Source organism: Amblyomma americanum, chromosome 2 (assembly GCF_052857255.1).
Source record: "Amblyomma americanum isolate KBUSLIRL-KWMA chromosome 2, ASM5285725v1, whole genome shotgun sequence".
In the NCBI taxonomy this organism is placed as follows: Eukaryota; Metazoa; Arthropoda; class Arachnida; order Ixodida; family Ixodidae; genus Amblyomma; species Amblyomma americanum.
The window spans coordinates 70360923-70380862 of NC_135498.1; the positions used below are offsets into that span (position 1 = coordinate 70360923).

A 19940-nucleotide genomic window follows, 5' to 3' on the forward strand; every position below is an offset into this window, starting at 1 on the left:
CGCGGTTCAAATGTCCGCTGATATGCATGACAGATACTGCGCGATTTCCTTTATTCAAAGACCAAGTTTCATTTTTCATTTTCTCCATTTATGACAAAAAATGGCATTTCTGTCCTGACAGAATCCTCTACGTTGTTGTAGGTGATCATACGTGCGGCTTGAAGTCGTCCAGCAGCGCTCTGGTACCATATTTAAAGAGAAGAAACATAAATATGGAAAGCCCAAACTATTGTGCTTGGGCGGTTTCTGATATCCGTACTTTTTATAAATACCACTCAATAGCGAATAACCTCAGAACAATATTAAACAAGCGTATATTACTGAAGGGTTTAACATTAAATGTTTGCCTTCTCATTGTGTGCGTTTGTGATGCATGAATATCGCCAGTTTCCCCTACGTTTTCCTTTCTTTAAGATGGTTTTCAGTAGATTGCCTGGTATTTTTATTTTAATTAAGATTACAGTCAATTATATGACATTGTCAATTTTTTGTCCTTTCTGTCTTTATAATGTCTTGTTAATATTTTTATTGCTTTTTAATTGGATGTCGGATATACGTAACTGTCTGTTCGGCCCTGTCAAGCTTATTTGTACATTTTAGCCCAAAAGACCATCCTGTCCTTTTCTGGAAAATAAGGAGCTATTGCAAACTTGCAACAAACAACCGATTTTGATGTTTGCGATGACACTTTATTCCAGAAATGGTCATCAAACAAAGCCAAAGGCAACTCTATGCCATTTGGTGATAGAGTCACGACAAGCTATATAAATCCAGGCGGGATTCTTCCTGGTGCTGTTCTGATACAGAAAAGCCGGTGTCTAGGACTGTCCCGGCGGCGACGGCATGTGCAACCCGTTCCGCAGCTCGCTCCGTATAATCTTGGCATTTGAGGACACTGAAAAAGACCAGCAATTAGATCTATTGAGTCGCATGGGCATAGGTAAGGCTCCTTAAATAATGTTGCACTTGCCAAACTGGAAAATTTGGCTTCAAGACGTAGTCCGGAATTGATGTGAAGAAGCAAATTATTAAGGTCATCATCAAAGCATAGCCTGCAATGGTACTTATTTTAAAATCTTTTTCTCCTTCATGGTTGAACATAAATGTTACACATTGAATACTTTCCTGGTAAGCGATTTTTTTTGTTATCATCATGCGTCTAATATATTATATCTCATTGCTAAATCCTTAAGTTCAGCCTTTTTGTTCGTTGCTAATTTAGTGCAGTTCGGAATATTTATATTTTGCTGCGATTATACTCATCGTTTTATGTTAGCCTGTTCCAGGTGCCATAGAATTTCTGTGTTGTTATTGTGCGTCGTAGGCGTGTTTTCTTCGACGTTCTGCTGCTACTTACAGTATGGTTTACGCCCCTACGCAGAAAGCAAAAGTCGGAGCGGCCGTCGGCCGCCAAACGCTGATTTTCTGCATATCTCATTAAAAAGGGCAGCTTCTGTTAAACGTCACCTTTTCTGGTGGGGCTCCGTTAACAAAACTGTGCAGGCAGAAAACAGCTCGGCGATCTGTCTTAAATAGGATATCAGACGACAGATTACACTTGACATTCAGATTGCAGATTTATGATGTGTTAGGAAAGAAGGAGGGTGCACAGGCGCCGAATATAATGTCCGAATAAAACGTTTGTTACCTTCTCTGGGAACGCAAGTCCTCTGGTTACCGCAGGTGCCTTTCCTTTTCATTCAGATACTGTTCAAGTAGAGCAAAGGTAAGGCCCTGCAGACGAGGTTCACTAACAAACCGGCGATGTTCTCCCATAGAATTGTCTGCTTATGTCCAATTACAGAGTCACTATTTTTTTTATTCTCTTTTCAGTCGTGCTCCAAAAGCCTAAATACAATTAACACTTCGTGGGTTAGTACACTATAATCTCCGCGCGGTAGAGGCACGAGGAAGTCTGCAGCCCGTGTTATTCCCACGATCTGCAATCCCTGTCGACCAGGTTCGCACAAAAAAAAAGAAAACAGAGCGTCACCAGTTGCCGCATGTTACCACAGACCAACACTAAATGAAAATACATATTCTTAATTAAGGAGCGATGATTGCATCCTTCGATGTTTGAATAGTAAGAACGAAATGGACCTCGTAATTACGGAAGGCTTGCGAATGGCGGTTCCGAAATTGCGCAATTCTTTCACTGGTTGTCAAGTAAACAAGGGAGTCCCACATCAGAGCCGCAGCTGAATGATCTTCGGCCAAAGCGTTTCATCATCATCGTAAAATTTTTAGCAATTTTCCTCAGGCTACACAAGTGTCAAATGTGCTGAATCCACCACTGGTTGTAAAGCTCGACGTCATGCTAACGTTTTTCTTGTACCCCTCCGCCCCTTCGTCCCCACACACCTTCTCATCGCTGAAGTCTCCCTGCCTTAAGCTGTGGTGCCCGTACTGCTTCGGTGAAAGCTTTAACACACTGCTCTAAGGGTGGTGTAGATGGGTGACATGACCATAGAAACACTCCATCAGGATTTTTTCGCACTGGCTCTGTGGCCGGTTTTCCCGTGAACAATGGCCACAAAAAAATGAGGAAGTATTTTTTAATTCAAATACTGCAAGCCCTGTTCGGTCCCAAGCAAGAGGTATGAAATGATTTTATCCTCTTTATCGAGAAAGCCGGGCAAGCTTCGTCCAAATCTAAAAACGTACACTGATGCCGAGCTATCCAAAATATTCAGAACGATTGCGCCCGAATGCGAAACAGAAGAATGAAACTTCTCATACTTACAGCACGATTCATTATAGCCCCTGTTCTAGCCAGCGCCCGCACAACAAAGCAGCTTTGGGTTTTGACGTTTTCTCAACCTTTGTTGCCGCCTCAACCTTTGTTGCCGCCTCAACCTTAACAACATACCACCGGTCGCCTCTCGTGCGGTGTGTTGAAAATTGCTGTCTTTGTCATCATTTATCCATTCATTTTGTGCTTCGAAATACTAGTGCACAAGGTTGGCATCGTTGTCGGCGGATTGAGCTGATGAGCCAAGAGATAAAGCGGCTCGCGGACGCTTTATGTAGCGAACCGTGGTTTTGGTTTTACAAGTATGTGGTCGCAGGCGAAGGTGGAAGGGTGAACAAATGAGCTGCTTGTCGATGAAGAGCTGGTAAGCTCTTTAGGTCGCCAAATGGCGAAAAATGCGAGGACCGCTGCGCCCGCTGGCCAGCCAGAACACCGTGGTCATGTAGGCGGTGGCAAGTACTGCGCAAAAGGTTGCAAAATTCTGCACTGCAAGTTGTGGAACTAAGAAAAGCGGATGATCGCAGAAGATTATTGCATCATCAGTGAAACTCACTATAATATTGTTTTATTTAAATTTTAAGCGACAGCGTATACTGCTTGTTCGGTTGAAAAGCCGTCGGCGTACTAGTAATCGGCACCGCGTGTAAGAAATAATCGTGGGCTGCGTAGAAAAAATTTTATCATAATAATTTGCCGTACTGATATTTAATGATTGATTCGTGTGTGTGATAGACGATCACAAGGTAATGAAGTCAATGTAATTAATTGAATGATAAAAGAAAAGGAAAATGAAACATTGAAAAAGGGTAGTTTATTGCTGTCAAAATCCTCAGAATGAAAAATCCAATGTTTTATGATGGTAATTAAGAAAATTTACAGTGAGTAATTGATCACTTATTTATTAAAACGATAGAAAAATGACAAATCCGTTCAAAGGAGTTTCCAACAGGCAAGCCGTCAAGCCGAACGGGCGATGGCGATCCGTGGACTCCCTGGCAGCGCCGCCACAGGCTGTCGCGTTACACTGTTAACGCGAAGATTATTCCTCCCCCAATATTTTTTTAAATGTGTTTGATGAAGCAGTCTAAGTAGGCAAAAGAATTGTACCCTTAAAATTTGTGGCTTGAACCATTGTTACGTGCGGTATATGTGAGTCCTTTTCTGTATTTTAAAACGTTGTCAGCCAAATCAATGAAAAAATGCCGCACCGGATATTGCTGCGCCCTTCATAGACGGTTGATATTTAGATCAATTATCGTCATACCAATTCGTAATGTTACCTTCGGAATTTCAACTCTTGGCTCCCCAGTCATAAACTGCCATTCCTCCCCTGCGTTACACGCTATGTATCCGTTTGAACTGGTTATCATTCCCGTCTTTTATAATGAGTGGTAACCATTATTTAAACCGGCCGAAAATATACATCGTTTACTTTCATGTTTGTCAGACCTTCACGTAAACAATGAGCAGAATTTTTTGTCAGATTCCGCTTGCGTCAAGTACAAGTGACTGGAACTCGAGTCTAATGCCAGGTGGTTGCTTGCAAAAAAAACAGGTTTTGTTTTCGTTTCGTTTCCTGGCGTGCCCAACCTCCGTTCAACGGGTATTTCTTCCGCTTGCTTAATAAGGTTTCTACTAATGCGAAGCAACCACATGGCCTTGAATCCTGCAGAATATGTAAACGTAAGGCTGCTCTCGCAGTTCGAAAGCCATATGTAAGCGTCCTGAGGGTCGCTAGCCTATCGCAGTCCCACCCACACAAAGCACACAATGAATCAAGCGCGCCCCCGTGTTTATCTGGAACTGCAATCCTTCTCTCCATTCAGGCCCCACTCCTGCTTCCTCCAACGACGGCTTTATGAGCACCCGCTATCACAGCGTACTATGATCGGCAAAGGTTACTAATTGAAAATGTATTTGCATTTTTGATTGCGGCTCACATGCTAGCAATGATATACGTTGGCGGCGCCCACTCTCACTTTGGCCACGATTAAGTGAATTTAAAAATTGTAGCCCGTCAGGTTACCTCCTAGAGATAAAAAATTTCTATGCACTCACCATTGCTAGACAAGTTACTAGAGGGGGTAGCTGAAAAGGCTTTGGAATTCCACCGCCTCTGAAAAAGAGAACACCAATAAATAGAGCAGTACGCAGGAAAATAAAGTTTTGGTCCCATTATAGCGAAAAACCACTGTATTCTTTCAACTTCTATCACACGTATCACACGTGTCAGCACACGTAAAAACTGCCACCTGGGGATCGAAATGAAGATGGAATCAAATAACTCGCGTGAAACGTGGTACATGACTGCAACCCAGTGCGAAGCCAGACATTAGAGCAGTTAGGCGCCAGTTTTCTGCTCAAGCCAGGCCTGTTTGTATCGCATTCCGAAGAGAATTTTAGACAGCGAGAAAACGACATACACCTCCTCGCTCTGTACATTACATTTCCTCTATATTTCATTGTGCCGAAACCCAGGCAACCAAACTCCTCCGTGGAACTTACCCGGACAGGAGGAGCGCCTTATCGACAAGTCATAAACAGCGTGAAAGGCAAGCTTACAATGAGGGGGGGGGGTCTCTAGTATGGCCTGAAACAGTACCGTTCCGTTGGCACGCACCACATGGCCGTGAACGAAAACACACCAAGAAGTATCCAGCAGCCAAAGGTGTTTATAGAGGATCTCCCCAAAGCGATCGCTTCCTCAGCAGCACGGGAGGTAAGCAAGGCAAATTGAGCGGTGTCACCTGTAGAGCTCCGGCTTCCAGCGTGGTCTAAAACCGTAAGTCAGCATCGCCGTCGCTGCATCGCCTGTCTCTCTCGCACCATGCAAACCCAAAGAACAGGAAGGAAAGAGGGCGCGGCTGTGTTTCGCCGCTTCCGCCTTCAACCGCTGCCCGAAGGATGCCGTCAGGGAAGAGCAGTCACAGTGGGCCATGAAAGAGGGAGCCGCCACCGGTAAGCGAGGGACATTCAGATTCCCACACCATACAGCACACTGTCCACACCAGAAGGCGGACAACGAGCGTCTCGCCAATGAAATCACCACCATCGCAAAGGAGCAAGCCACCTCAATGACTCGGGTGCTGTCACGGTGCCCGTACTGAAACTGACATACGATCTCTTCCACGGTCTCGAAGACGGCTTAGGCTCCTTTAATAAAGAGTTTTAGGGTGTTCTGTTTGACGTGGATGCGATAGACTACTTTGACGTAGCCTTGGAGTAAGAAGACAACACTGCTGATACCTGCTTTGTGCTACTTTGCCACCACATCAACAGACTTCAGGGGGCCACTCCAGCTGTGCATGCTGCCAACATTTCTACACTCACTACTATAGAGCGAATGGTAGCAGCCGGACTATCCTCCTAGGGCGCAACCGTCGTAGGACAAAGCCACGTCGGCTTGCTGTTTCCGAAATTGGACCTGCTTCGCTCAGACGAGAACCTGTCCCCCTGGCAGGCCTTTTGGCAGAAGTACCGACATACCGTTGATAGTATCAAAGCAACATCTATATTTACATTACTACAAGACTCTGCAGAATGAAATTGCCCCAAAGGCAATCCCAACAATTCAAGCCAGAGAAAACAAAATACAGGGGACGCCATCGATATCTAGGGCGTTCGCATTTGCAGCCATAAGCTGGTCGTACAGCACTACTTGACCAACCTCAGAGCCCTCAAGATCGTCAATTCGCCGAGGGAGGCAGCTGAAGTAACGGAGTGATGCGATCGACGTTTTCAGTTACTCCCCAAGCGCATTGTTTTTTTGCAACAGAAAATCCACCATTAATTATTTCATGGGTCAGAAAGGCGGCACGCTTTATCACCAACCCCGGTAAGTCGTAGCACGCCTATGCCCGTCTCCCAGCCCACTCATGACCGTCCTGGATCTCTCCTTTCTCCTTAATCGGCGAGGGTGGAAGGTTCCACTTTCCGGAAAGGGAATACAATCCCTTTGAGGTCGTCGTGCGGGTAGGTGCAGCGCGTAGGGCGCACTCTTATCTCAAGGTAAAGGAGTAATGCCTGGTGCGGCTACCACATTCCGTTTCAACCCCCCCCCCCCCCCCCCCCTCCAGAATTCATGTGTTGCACTCAACAATTCTGTAAACGCCAGTGGGTAAACAATCTCCGCGGTTCTTCGGAGGACAGCGACGCGAGAAAATCTGATCTCGTAAGAACGTACCTTATTGTCCGTATCTTCGAACAGCTTCTCCACTCTCTCGAGCTTCCATAGAAGGCGGGGAAGTGGTTCTCCAACTAGCACCAGCTGTCCGAGTTTAGGCAAGGGACCTGCTTTATGTGTGTAGCGTATGCTGATCTTCACTCACTTAGGTACACCGCTCTTCAGGCCTCCCAGAATTGGTTCTGTAACATTTTTTCTGGTGCCGAAACGAACGAACCATCTCCCGTGTCGAAGCACGCGGCTCGCCATCCGCCGCCGGCGGATTCGTTAGCCACCTCCCGAGGGGAAGCTTGAAGTCGCTAGGGTGTTACCCTCTTCGACCTCGCTGTACACATAAGTTAATAGCCGAGAAATCACCACGGCTTCAACGTCGCTAAGGATGGTGGCTAAGTGTTGAGTTTCTAGGCATTTCTTCCCGATCACTTTTTTTGAAGCCACCTTCATTGAGTGCACCATTCTTCGACAGAAACCACCACACCTTGGCATCCACTCAACAACAAAGTGCCACTCAACTTCAGCACATGCAAATTGACACACGACATCGGGGTGCCGCAGCCTATTCTACAGTTCAATCAGTTACTTTGCTTCTCGCCTGAAGGCCTGCGCGTTGTCCGAATGTATAATATGGCACAGCCCCCTTCGCGACACAAGCCCTCGGAATGCGAGCAGAAAGCTGCTTGTCGACTTGTCATTGATAAGCTTCAGGTGCACTGCTCGCGGGGCCGCACAAGTAAAGAGCACAACGTAAGCTTTCCACGCGCGATTATTTTTCTTTACATATAGCGGTCCCGAAAAGTCTATGCCAACCGCTTTGAAAGGCTCTGATGGTGATGGTAGTGGCGAAAACTTTAATGGATACAGGGGAGGCTCTGAATGAATGAGTTGTCCGGTTTTCTGGTAGCGGTCCCGTCGGAGCACTTAGCGGCGAAGCACTGAAATGTTGACAAGTGACGCAAGCAAGTACCACCTTTTTCACTAGCTCTTTGCCGCGCGACACTCGGTAGCTCTCGCGCAGTCATTAGAGTGCCTCTTGCTCCAGCATGAAGCATCTGTCGCTCTACGTCGACAGTATAGTGGAATATATAAGGTCCTTCGGCAGTACGGTGGGGTTCTTTACGTCAGGTGCCATGTTGGCAGAGCGAAGGAGCCTTTTAATTGTCAGAACTCCGTCTGGGTTGTTAAATATTTCAAATTACTGCTAAGGAGAGCTAGGTGGGACCTTAGTTCTGTCGGCTTCGCAACGAAGTCCACCAAGAAACGAGGAGCGCTGCTATTTTTTCAACCAATGCGTTCTTTCCTTCTGTATTTCTTCTGCTGTCAAGGGGCCCGATCGCTTTTCTGCAGAACAGACGTAATCGATGAATCGGAGAATCCAGGCTGCCCTTCGATTTAACGTTGACGCTGAACATAACTTCGACAAGTCGAGTAGCTGTTTATCCGGCTTTTTTGTGATGCCTAACACCTCCACTCTCAGTCCTCTGTTTTCAACACCACCGTGCAAAAACTCGCGGTGCATTTCCTCGGGTGACCCTGTCGGCCTCACCGCGCAATCATCTCTGTCCCGCCCACTCAGGCCGCACGCAGACCAATCGAGAGGACGAAATGCCTCGCGCCATGAGGTCGGGGGATTTTTCCTCGACTGTGGTTCGCAGCAACATCGCTTGGGTGCAACTCAGACCCGCTGAACACGCATTTCAGACGACGAATTTGGTCTGTCACCGCTCCTCAGTAGTTGTCCGATCCGGTCAGAATGTCGGTTGTGTGGTGTTCTAGCTCATTGCGGTCATGGCCTCTAACTGCAGCCAATCATCTCATTTTGTAGCGACAGCTAAATAACGCTTGCATTTCGACCCTTCAGCGTGGCGGCGCTGCCATGGCGTGGCGGTCACGCCACGTGGTCACGTGGTGTGTTGTTGGTCACGTTGTGCGAAGCAGCTGCCGGCGGCGCGGAGCACTGGCGAAACCGAGTAGGGGGGGGGGGGGATTGGAGAGGGGGAGAGAGGGAATCACGTCCAGGGATTAAGATGAATAAAGAAACGGCCAGAGATACGGAGCGTCGAAAGACTGCCTTAGCAATTCGACTGAGCGAGTTCCACTCGGCCAGCTGTAGCTATTGCGTCACTCCAGGTTAACCAGAGCTAAACCACAGCCATTTTCTTCCAAGATCTTTTCGTCTAGGCCTGAGAGATCCTGTTAATACTTACTAGTCGTTTCGAGAGTGTCGATCTCGTATCTCCTCTTGTTTCGCCTGCTTCGCAATGACAAATGCACCCTTCGCAAAGTACGTTCTTGTTTCCCGCCTCCAAACACACCGATAGTAATGATACCGGTACCGAGCAGCTTGCAGTTCAGGTCCTTTGATACCTGTTCGGTAATAATGAAGCGCTGGATACCAGCGTCAAATATAATTCTGGCCACGTTTCTCCTCTTTTGGCTCTCGGCACATACGCTCGCAGTTTGGAGCAGAATAGCGGGTGTCGCACTATACTGCGTTGCTTGCGGGCTGAATGGAACAGTGCTGTCGTTTGTGTCCTGTAGCTTTCGTGCGATATAGCGTCTCGGGGTCGGGAGTGAAGCTCGGCTCGCACATCATTGAGGCATGCCTGCCGCGACACTTGCTGAAAAATAGTATGCTATTTTACATCCTAGAATTAAGTTTCGAGATTGTACATCGGAAACATCGGCCGTGCTCCCGTAATATGCGTTTCTTCCCCGACAGCTCCCTTGCAGCGGTGCGATTCTCCGCCGCATCCTGTTTAGACTTGGACAGAAAGCATTCCACATCTTTCATTGCGTCATGCAAGGCTGCCGCTAACGAGTGCCGAGGCTTGCCAGGATGTGCTGCATTCTTCACCTGTTCATGTGCCTGAATATGGCACATGGCTTTACCGGTTGTGTCGTTGGGTTGGCATCTGCCTGCCTTTTCTCCGCCCTGAACTTCGATCCCAAGGAATTCCAGAAGTGCGCTTAACTCTTTCTGATGCACCAGCTTTGTTCTCTCTCGGAGCTGGAGTCGATGGTCGAGGTGTGTCCGTTGCTGGGGCCCTCTGCGTCTTTCGAAGCCACCATCACGTTGTACAACAAGCTCCTGTCGTTCGGAAGCGCCCGGAGCACTAATGGACAGATAATTCAGCAGTATGATTCTTTTCCCGCACCCAACGCCTTAAGACCTCATATCTGAGCCTGAAAACTATCATATCAGCACCGCAGAGCGCGGGTTTTGCCTACCGATGACACCTGTGCGGGAGCCATGAAGCCCTGTTTATGATCCTGGATAAGGATGGATTGATCACCAAAACTGCTGCTTTAGGATCACAATGGCGTGGCTGTAGCAACCTAGGTGGTCAAAATCTTTGGAGCCCTTCACTACGGCACATCTCATAGCCTGAGTCGCTTTCGGGCGTTTAAACCCATAAACCTGAACATATAGAACTCCGCCTCTGGCTGCAACCACACGTAGGCAGATGCTCCGTCTCCTGTCAATGCAGTTGGTAAATTTTGGAATTTCTCTGCTGGTTATAGGCCCGAGTTCTTGTGGATCGCTGTTTTGAAAGGCTGTCAAAATGGGCGCCGATTTCTTCCTTCCCCGTTAAATTTCAGGAGTTCTCATATGGCACGCATTATCTTGACAGAGTGCTGCATGCTCGACATCAGCCTGCCGGAAAGGAACCTTCACCGAACAGAACAGCGCTAGCTTAGATTCCGCAGGAAATATGAAGCTTCTAGCCACAAGAAGAGGCAGCACTACAGTAAACCTTTCGGACATGGTAGCTGACCAATCACCAGTGTATCTAGATCATAGGCGTCTTTAACAACGTCAATTTCACAAAGTTCTTAAGAACACACGCATAGACAATTTGGACTGCGTGCCCTGGAAACCGGACATATCACTAAGAAAGCTTGCATTGGCGGCATACAGAGGCACCGAGGAGCAAATATAATTTGGTGCTTCTGCATTTGAGAGGCCACTTTGGCAACATTGAACACGAACACGTACATGCAACACGTGCCAACTAGCGAGTCAGAAAGGTTTACTAAAGCCTATATATATATGTTCCTCGGAACGCTAATAAACACTATATAGGCTGCTAGTTAGCGTTTTGTTTCTGATCTCTCTGTCCCGTTTCTGCACTATTTTGTTGACACTTGGTTGTTAATAAATATAGTTAGCATAATATCGTTCATCCTGTCCCCAAACACTGAAGAAGTTGGTGAACACAGTCCAAACGTTCCAATGCAAAGCACCGCATGTCGAAGCCTTCAGAGGACTTCATGTATTTATGCAACAACTGCCATTCTTAAACTTATGCGGCGTTTAAGATCTCGAAGCTCGAAACGTACTATGATGGGTACCGTAGTGGAAGGCACCTCCAAAATGTCGACCCCATGAGGCTCTTCAACCTGCGCGGAAACAGCGCAGGCTATCGGCGTTCTTGGACTTGGCCGTTATCAAAATGCGGATGCCACGTTCAGGTTTTCTTCCACAACTGCGCGGTCAGGAGCCTATCGGCACAGCCATGGAGTCAAAGAGGCGGAGAGATGCATCCACAGTATTAGAGATTAACGCTGCCGCAAGTACTCAAGCCTCACTGTATTATAGTCAGGAGTAAAACAGAAAGGGAGCGAGGCATCGCCTACGCTTCTTTTTTTGTCTAAGCCTGAGGCTAAGTGCTCCACTCCAGAGCAGCGTACTGCGTTCGTTTGGAACATCCGCATATTCCGTCCATACTTCCAAGCAGGCCACTGAAAGTGGAATCAACCGCAAAATGTTGATAGGCTGATCACCGAGCGTCTGGAGCTTATGAGTGCAAGAGTGCGGAGCCGTCAATGTAGTATAGAACTAGGGAAACAAGCATTTCGACGGAGACGGATGTTCTCGACTGACTGTGGAATCACCGCCTCAAACTGACTGTTATTTTAAGTTAGGTTTCCTGAACCATACCCTATTCCGTCTGTATCTATGCTGCCTCCTTTCTAATTAAGGAATGTGTTGAAATCACCGCGTTTGCAGCTTTAGCGCATTTCTATCTCTAAAAGGTAGCGCTGTTTTCCCTCTTTCCAACGCCGTAGTTCAGCGCATTAAAAGCCAAGGCAATTGCTACGAACCCTCATAAAATGCCTCGAAGTGGACTGTTCCTCACCCCAAGCTAGCTTCCGACACGGCTAGTCTTCAATATGATTGAAGGCCAATGTACACTTGAACCAAGCTTAGCACCTGAAAAAATCGTTCATATTTCTGACCACCAGGTACTCGAAAGTTTTACACCCTTTTCGGTGAAAACGACTGCCAGGGGCTGAGCAAATTTGGCAGAGATTTTGCAGCTCACAATTTGTTTTTATATCGCCTAATCTCAACATCGGTTGGCACTGTAGCTAATGGAGTACGCCACCCAAGAATCCAGCACGGTTTTTGAACAGTGTACTGCTGTCACCAATCTCTCTCCAACAAATCATGTCTTTCCGCGGGGTCGACATCACGCAATAAATAAGCCATTGTGGCAATTCCCTAGCTCATCCATTGCTCTGAAAGAAAGAACTTTGGCGAATGGTATATCAGCAGAACCCGCGAAATTGTTCGCGGAATATATCCTGCAGAGAACAGCGCCCAGAATGCGTGTAGGTCGTTGACAGGGGAGCAACGTTCACGTAGTGCCATTGCGTAGCATACTCACGCAAGCCAACTGGCGACAACTGCGTACCGCCCGCACATGAAAAGCATGAACTAGCTCTTGAGCAATATCATTGCCGACATCCTTGTCATGCACTTCGGTGCTGAAGAACGCGGCCTGGTGCGTTGTTCTGACTCTTTTGGCCTTCGTCTATGACACCAGTGTAGAGCAGTAAACAAAAGATGAGACCGTTTATATGTCACCCTCGAAAGAAATCCAAGCATAACGCTCGCGGCAATGCCACCGAACGTAGCTGACGAAGCCAAGTTTGCAGTAGCCTCTTGTCTATAACGCGCAGACGAGATCCAGCAACTCGTCTGGTTACGCATCAAGGAAAGGGAGAAAGAACCAAAGCCAGAAACAGACAGAGCTGTCGAGACCAGCCGTGTAACCCAGGTAACCTGGAGTAGTATCTGACAGTTGCTCAATGTTTCGTATTTCTATGAAACCTTCTTACACGTTAACTATATCATATAAAATCTTTGAAAACTGCGGGGAGCGAAATACGTGGCTGAGACCGATGGCGGCCGGGCGCCGCAACGGATGCTCCGAGCGGGTTAAGTCATGAGCCTGGAGAATTTCCTGCTGCATTAACAAACGCCTGCGGTCTTCTTATTGCCCTCTTTTAGATATCCGATCGATGCTTTTTGAAGAGGCAGGCAATGCTTCACAGATATCGTATGTCTGCTTATTGATGTTCTTTGTAAACTCCGCCGGCCCAAGTACTTATCGTTTTGTTTTTGTTGTGGCTCTCTTTGCCGCGTGCAATCAACTTTCTGTAAACGAATTCGACCGGGCCCAGCAGTTTCTACGATGTGTTACGCTGTTGCTGCTGTTTCATGCACGTTTGCAAATTTTGAATCGATTGAGGCTGAGATCAGCTGCTATTCTTAACACTAAGACAGCCGAATCGAAGTGATACTTTTGTCGCTGCACAGTTTTTTTGGGGAACCACTTAGATCAATGAGAACTTCTTTGCTAAGGCTTCCTGAGACTTTCTGCGTGTACTCAACGCCGCTTGACAACATTACCTCATTATTCGCCAATGCTCGAATTTCGGCATTTCTTCCGGTTCTGTGTATTACGCTCTTTTTTTGTTTCATGGCTTGCTTTCCATTTTGCATCATTTTTTAACGCGCCTTAACCCACTTTTGTTCAAATAGCCTAATCTGGCAAGTGCATTCCAATTTCACTAATACTTAAATAAAAACAAAAGACAGCCGCCTTAACTTCTTGCGCGGGCATCTTCTGAGCAGGGTCCACTGTACTGTCATGTCGAAAAATATTTATGCATATTTTGTCAAAGTGGCTGTCATTTTGACAGCCATTCATACTTTTGTAGGGTAACTTCTTTCCCACTGCAGATTTAAAAAATATATCTAGTGGATGAAGGGAAGAGTAAGCGTTTGCACTTAAGAGATTACAGGACTTCAGAGCATGACCGTGCGATAAATTTTGTTACAAAGCTAACCAGCCTCCATGCATCAGTCTTTACAGCGTTGTATTACGGAGCACAAGGCCACAGGATCGAGCCCGGCCTGGGCGGCCGCATTTTCATTGCACCTATTTGGGAAAGGCCCAGGGCCCTGCACGGGGTTAAAGAACGTTGGGACCTTAGGTGGTCACATTTTCTGGCAGCCTTCCATTTTGGTGGTACTTTGTATCTGCCTCCTTTTACCGCCTCCTCTTTCATCTCTCTCATGGCTCAGTGAAGATGTAGAGCCTGGGTGAAACAGATTGTGAGCCCTTTCATGTCTGTGGAAGCAGGAGTGGTTATTCAACACACTCATTGCACTATTTAAGAAGCCCAAACGTCAATAATGAAGAAGTGCCAGTCGCTATGTATGAATTACCGCTGGCCCGCCGAATTTGAGGCGCCTTTTGGTGGACTGGCGTCTGGTGGAAGTCCGGATCTGAAACGAAACACAACAATAACGAGTAGGTAGGGCGGAAAGATTCCGTGGACGTCTCTCCTATAATACAATGGATTGCTATATTAGCTATATGGTCCATGTGATTAAAAGTAAGCCTAAATATCCGGCATGGAGTTTTGCGCTCTCTCCACATAACATCTGGCTTCATTTCTTGCCGCCAAAAAACGGCATTATCATTCTCCTGCGAGCACGCCATGCGAATAATCTGGTTTGTGGCAAGCAGACTCTACAACACTCTTTGCGAAGATTCACGATGGCGCTCCGCCGTTTTTGTGTTATTCAGGAATTTTCACAAAACTGCACATTTGTTATCCAAAATGCTGTGAGTAATGATCAAACAAAGCAAGGGTTAGAGACCCAGCTAATGTGATTCCTACGATGTGCAATTGCGTACCTTGCTACTTCCGTTGCCGCCTTTCTTCCCTTCCTTTCGAGAAAAAATGGCATGCCAACACTGAGCTAATTTAAACTCCAAAGCAAGCATGCTCTCGGTCTCTTGCCCAAGTTGCAATGACTGCGCGCGGTCCGTCGATGAACAACAGTGATGGTTGATCATGCCGAAAAATATGAAACTTGCTGCACAACCAAAGGACAAATCTTGTAGATCGCCAGCTGCGGTAAATACCAGGTGTGCAGGCGACGTTTTATTGGTTACCCGTCGAAGATGCATAGCAATGGATACTGTTCAAGCGTGTGCTGCGTTCAACTCACAGGAGGCCCAGAATAATTGCAGGCACTTCTACTTTCTGCGATACAGTTAAGAGTAGCATAAGCTTTATCCAGCGGCCTGGGGAATTATGAGGATGAAACTTCTTATGATTTTTCAAGCATCGTGCATGAGCAGAAAGCCAGACTCCTTCACCTTTGCGAGCGACAACTCACCCTTCCCCTCAGAAAAGAAAACCTTCCTGAATACGCTTCTTACTGATGTCTAAACAACGTATATTATGCAAAATTAGTGTACCCGCTAGCATATCGCATTACCCTTATTCATGATTAACGACGTCGGTCCTTTGACCATCACGCAGTTGTACCTCAAATACTTACTTTTTGTTTTAGCTCTTGCCTGGCCTTTGAACTGATATTTTCCAGTTGAAAACTTCACTTTGTCTGGCAAAACCTAGAGGGGACACTTAAAGGTACTATGCAATAACTTAATTGCGATTCCGTAAAAGAGATGAGAGATAGGCATTTCTTCACTCGTCACCCCAACGCAAGAATTTTTAAGCTACCATCTACAACAACCAAGATATACACGATTAAAAATTACGCTCCTCCTGGGCACCGAGCCCTATGCGTTAACGCCGTACCGGCTGAATGCCAGCGACGACAGTAGCGACTAGGCGAGCCACTGTGAGTGGCCCTGCAATTCCCGACAGAAGGAGGCGGCAGGGGAAAATTGAAACCATATGTGCGAAGGCAATGCCCTGGCTCGCGCTTGCCCGAGAGGGTCGCAGACGATATTCACGGCCACCGGATGTGTGCCCGTGACGTCGTGGCTGCCGTGGCTTGCGAATGACAGCGTGTGGTGGCCTGCTGACGTAATGGGTATAGTGACGTCTTTTTTCACTATTTTAGTTTCAAAATCGGTCACTGCGAGCACACCAATCGACACTCGAATTTTAAAAAACACGGTTTTTAAAATTTCGTTATAAATTGCCGGCTCAGTTGCGAAGACACATACTGGGTGAGTGCTTCTTAGCATCATTTCTAAACATTAAAAACATTTACAAGCGACTTTTTATTTATTGCATAGTCCCTTTAAGCTCCGCCTTGACGAATACCACGTGCCCATATATGCCCACATGCCTTGCATGCATAATACGACATTTTCTACATTAATACATCACGGGGAGTCCTAATACAACAGCTAATAGAATCGTGCTCTGGTTAATCAACGTGCCACTGCCCTGGCAGGTGGCTGTTTTAATCAAAGCCACCGCTGTGGCTCGTGAGCCCCAGGGTTCTTTTCCAGACCTCCCGTAAGGCTCATACGCAGCGTCATGCTGGGCAGGTACCAATTGCATTGAGTTTGCTGAATAAATTTCATTGCCCCGTGCCACGGGGGGGGGGGGGGGGCAGGTAGCCCGCAATTCGGAGGCAGGTTACCACCTTCCACGCTGGCAGCTTGTGATGACGTCACAAGTGCACGTGAACTTCTTAGCGGCGGGGTCAACTGTTATGCTACATTACGGCAGCATTTCGAGCCTTCAGTGTGGCGATGGCACGTGACCGTGGTGGCGGCACGTTACCAGCCACGTGGTGCGGAGCAGCTACTGCTCCTGCTGGCGGCGCGGGGCGCCGGCGAAATCGAGCTGCAACAGCTGTGCGCATGCGCCGCGTCAAGTGGGCTCTCATCCTTAGTTTATATGCCGTCGGTTGGAATCGCGGTCGCGAACTATCCTGCAAATTCCCTAGCAGCTCTACCCTATGAGGAACGAAAAATCGTGATGCCGCCCGGACAATTGTATGACGAACCATTGCGTCACAACTGTGACATGCAAGTCGGTGAAAGGCATACCATTAAAGGTACATATGCCGTCAGTTGGAGTCCCGGTCGCGAGAAAGTCTACAACTTAGCCAAGAGACATATGCTATGTGCGACGAGAAATCGTATAGCACTACCAAGAACGCTATATGACGAAGGGTTTCATGACAATTTTGATGAGAAAGTAGGGAAAATGGGCGCCACATGAATGTCGCCCAGTCATACACAGGATAGAGGGGGGGGGGCTGCTCTTTGCACCTGCTGTGCACGCCTTCGTCCCTCTCGCGGCTTGGGATAGCTAGGCGACGCCTGTTGCGACGCCATCTTTTTAGGACCATCGCACCGCCTGAACGACTGTCGCGGACTGAATTTCGTCTCATGGGGCTATTAAGATTTTCGCATTCAAATTCAGCAACTGTTTTTTTTGCACTCAAGCATACCAATGCTGAAAGGCAGTGTGGTGGCATCTTGCTTGAGGTAAAAAAAAAAATTGGGAGGACGCTTAACCTTCGCCTTGAGAATAGACGGCTTTGAGCCTTCTACTCCTTTTTACTCCCAAATTGCGACCACCAGGTTGCCATGACTGGATATACTTATACGGGTTCAACTCATACGGGTTCAACTTATACGGGTTCAACTCCAGCTTTCTGGGTCAAAAATTGTGAATTGGAAAATTCTAAGACGCTATTATGGTAATATTGAAGGTAATGATCCATTATTCCGATATGTAACAAAATCTTTCGTCAAAGTGGTTTCAGCGACTGTATCTAACAGTTAAAACTACCACAAAAATCAATAGGGAATGCTCTCACATTGCACAAACGTGAACAGAAAATAAAATTGCAAGGCTGCCGTCGGATGATCTGCGGATATATTGATTGTTATAGTGAAAACTCGCATTATAAGAAAAATTGCGCTCATAAACGGTTTCCCGCTCAAAAATGATTTTGTCCAGAATATCTGGGTACTGAGAAGCTTTTGGGTTGAATAATTAGGCGATGGTGGTGGACAATTAGAATGCAAGTGTTGCCGGGTCCTTTTGTGGGCAGAGATCATATTTTCGTTGTTACCTTCTGTCTTTTTTTCTGTAGTTGAACTTTGATTGGCATACACTGACTGTTTATATGATCTTTTCACGTGAATAATCAGGCCTCGTTCACCTGTACTGACACTTGGAAGATATTTTCTTACAAGTGCACAAGCGCGGAGGCACCTGGATACAAGACAGGCGCCTCTTGTACGCCACGTCGATGCCCTACCTGTACGTCGTCGATAGATGCCTGCACATATTGGAGGCATTTCATCCCTGTCATCCCTCAGCACTCTTGCTTAATAATAATTTTACATAAAACAGGAGCTTTGCTATTGGTACCTGCAGATGTAGCTTCCTCTGCAACACTAACGGTAAGTACATTTCGGTTTGACTATCCCTTTCGTCAAGGGCTATTCCCTAGGGGCCCCTGATACTTACGTTTTTGGACTCATTCGAGTTTATATTACACAAGTCGACTATAACTCTAGACTGCCGCGGTGGCTCAGTGGTTATGGGACTCGGCTGCTCACCCGTTGTACGCGGGTCCGATCGCTGCTGCGGAATTTCGAATTTCGGTGGACACGAAATTCTAGAGGCTCGTGTGCTGCGCGATTTCAGTGCACGTTAAAGAACTCCAGGTGGTCGAAATTCCCGGAGCCCTTCCCTACGGCGTCCCTCATAGCCTGAGTAGCTGTGGGACGTTAAACCCCTAAAATTGAATGAAATGAAATCAAATCAGAATATAACTCTATTATATAAACTGCGCACCAGGCGCTCTCAATTAAGCTCTTCAAAGGGATAAGGTCATTTGAGATGGACAAGAAATGATGACCGACAATTTCTCTATCATATAAAATGCCAAGTTTGAGAGCAGCTCATGACAAGCCACCTGACACGGCGGCCAGGTGGCGTGTTACGCTGCTATCCATCCCTGGGACCTTCTCGTGTCAGCCACCTTCCAGTCGTTCATTCCTCCGCTCTCGCCCTGGCAGGTGCCGCCTCGCTTTGCTACTATCTGCTACAGTTGTCAGGTGGCGTGTCGCGCCCACTACGCCGATGACTACGGCAAGTACGACGAGGAATACAGGAACGAGCTCCTGAGAGCTGCGCTATAAAAAGGACAAAAGCTGTTTATACCTAGATATTTCGCCTCCACTACTCTCCTACTTCTTCTCGTCTTCATCATGCGCGAGGTCGCACTGATATGGATCTTTTTACTCAGGCGTTCACGGTAATTGAGCACCATTGAAGCGCTTTGGAAGCCTTTTCACCGATCTTCGGATACTCAAGCTAACCCACCTTCATCCTCCTTTAATGCTAACATCTCCGCCCGCAACCAATCGACACATTCCAACCGCGCTCACCCTCTACGGCTCTTCCTCACTGCACATCAGCCATATTAAGAAAGATTTAGACACACCATTCCGCCTGTCCTGTTTCGTCGCGCCCTATTTACCCATGGCTCGTGCTCTTTCTGCAGAGCCACTCCCAACCTTACGGACATAGTCTCACAATTCTCAGTCAAGATACTATTCACCCTCCCACTTTTTAAGTATACCCCATCTAGGACGAACTCATTGACACAATCTGCCGCCACGTAACCAGCTCTTCCTAATAGGCTGGCGGGATGCACGGTGGTTTCTTTGGGGCTATGTGAAGAGGGCTGTGTTCTCTTTATACTACTACTACAACTGCTCCCGTGATCTTCAATCGGAGCTCCTGGTGTCCACTGGGCCTTTGCCCCACGCAGGGCTAGCCTATATTGAAGCCTATTGCAAATGAAAATGTTTTCATACTACCGCATTACTCCTCTCCGTACCACCGCAACTTGGAAGGAGTACGGCTGCTGTACTTAAACGTTTCCAACATGACAACAACCTT

At 47.2% G+C, this 19940-nt stretch overlaps 1 long non-coding RNA gene across 1 annotated transcript; it reads right to left on the reverse strand.

Annotated features, from left to right (window-relative positions):
* Positions 1-759: 759 nt before the first annotated feature.
* On the reverse strand, positions 760-19364 carry LOC144119737 (uncharacterized). Its single transcript, XR_013312408.1, has 4 exons — positions 19359-19364; positions 14458-14517; positions 4811-4868; positions 760-895 (listed from the first exon to the last, which is right to left on the reverse strand). It is a non-coding gene; the product is annotated as an uncharacterized LOC144119737 (long non-coding RNA).
* Between the last annotated feature and the right edge of the window lie 576 nt (positions 19365-19940).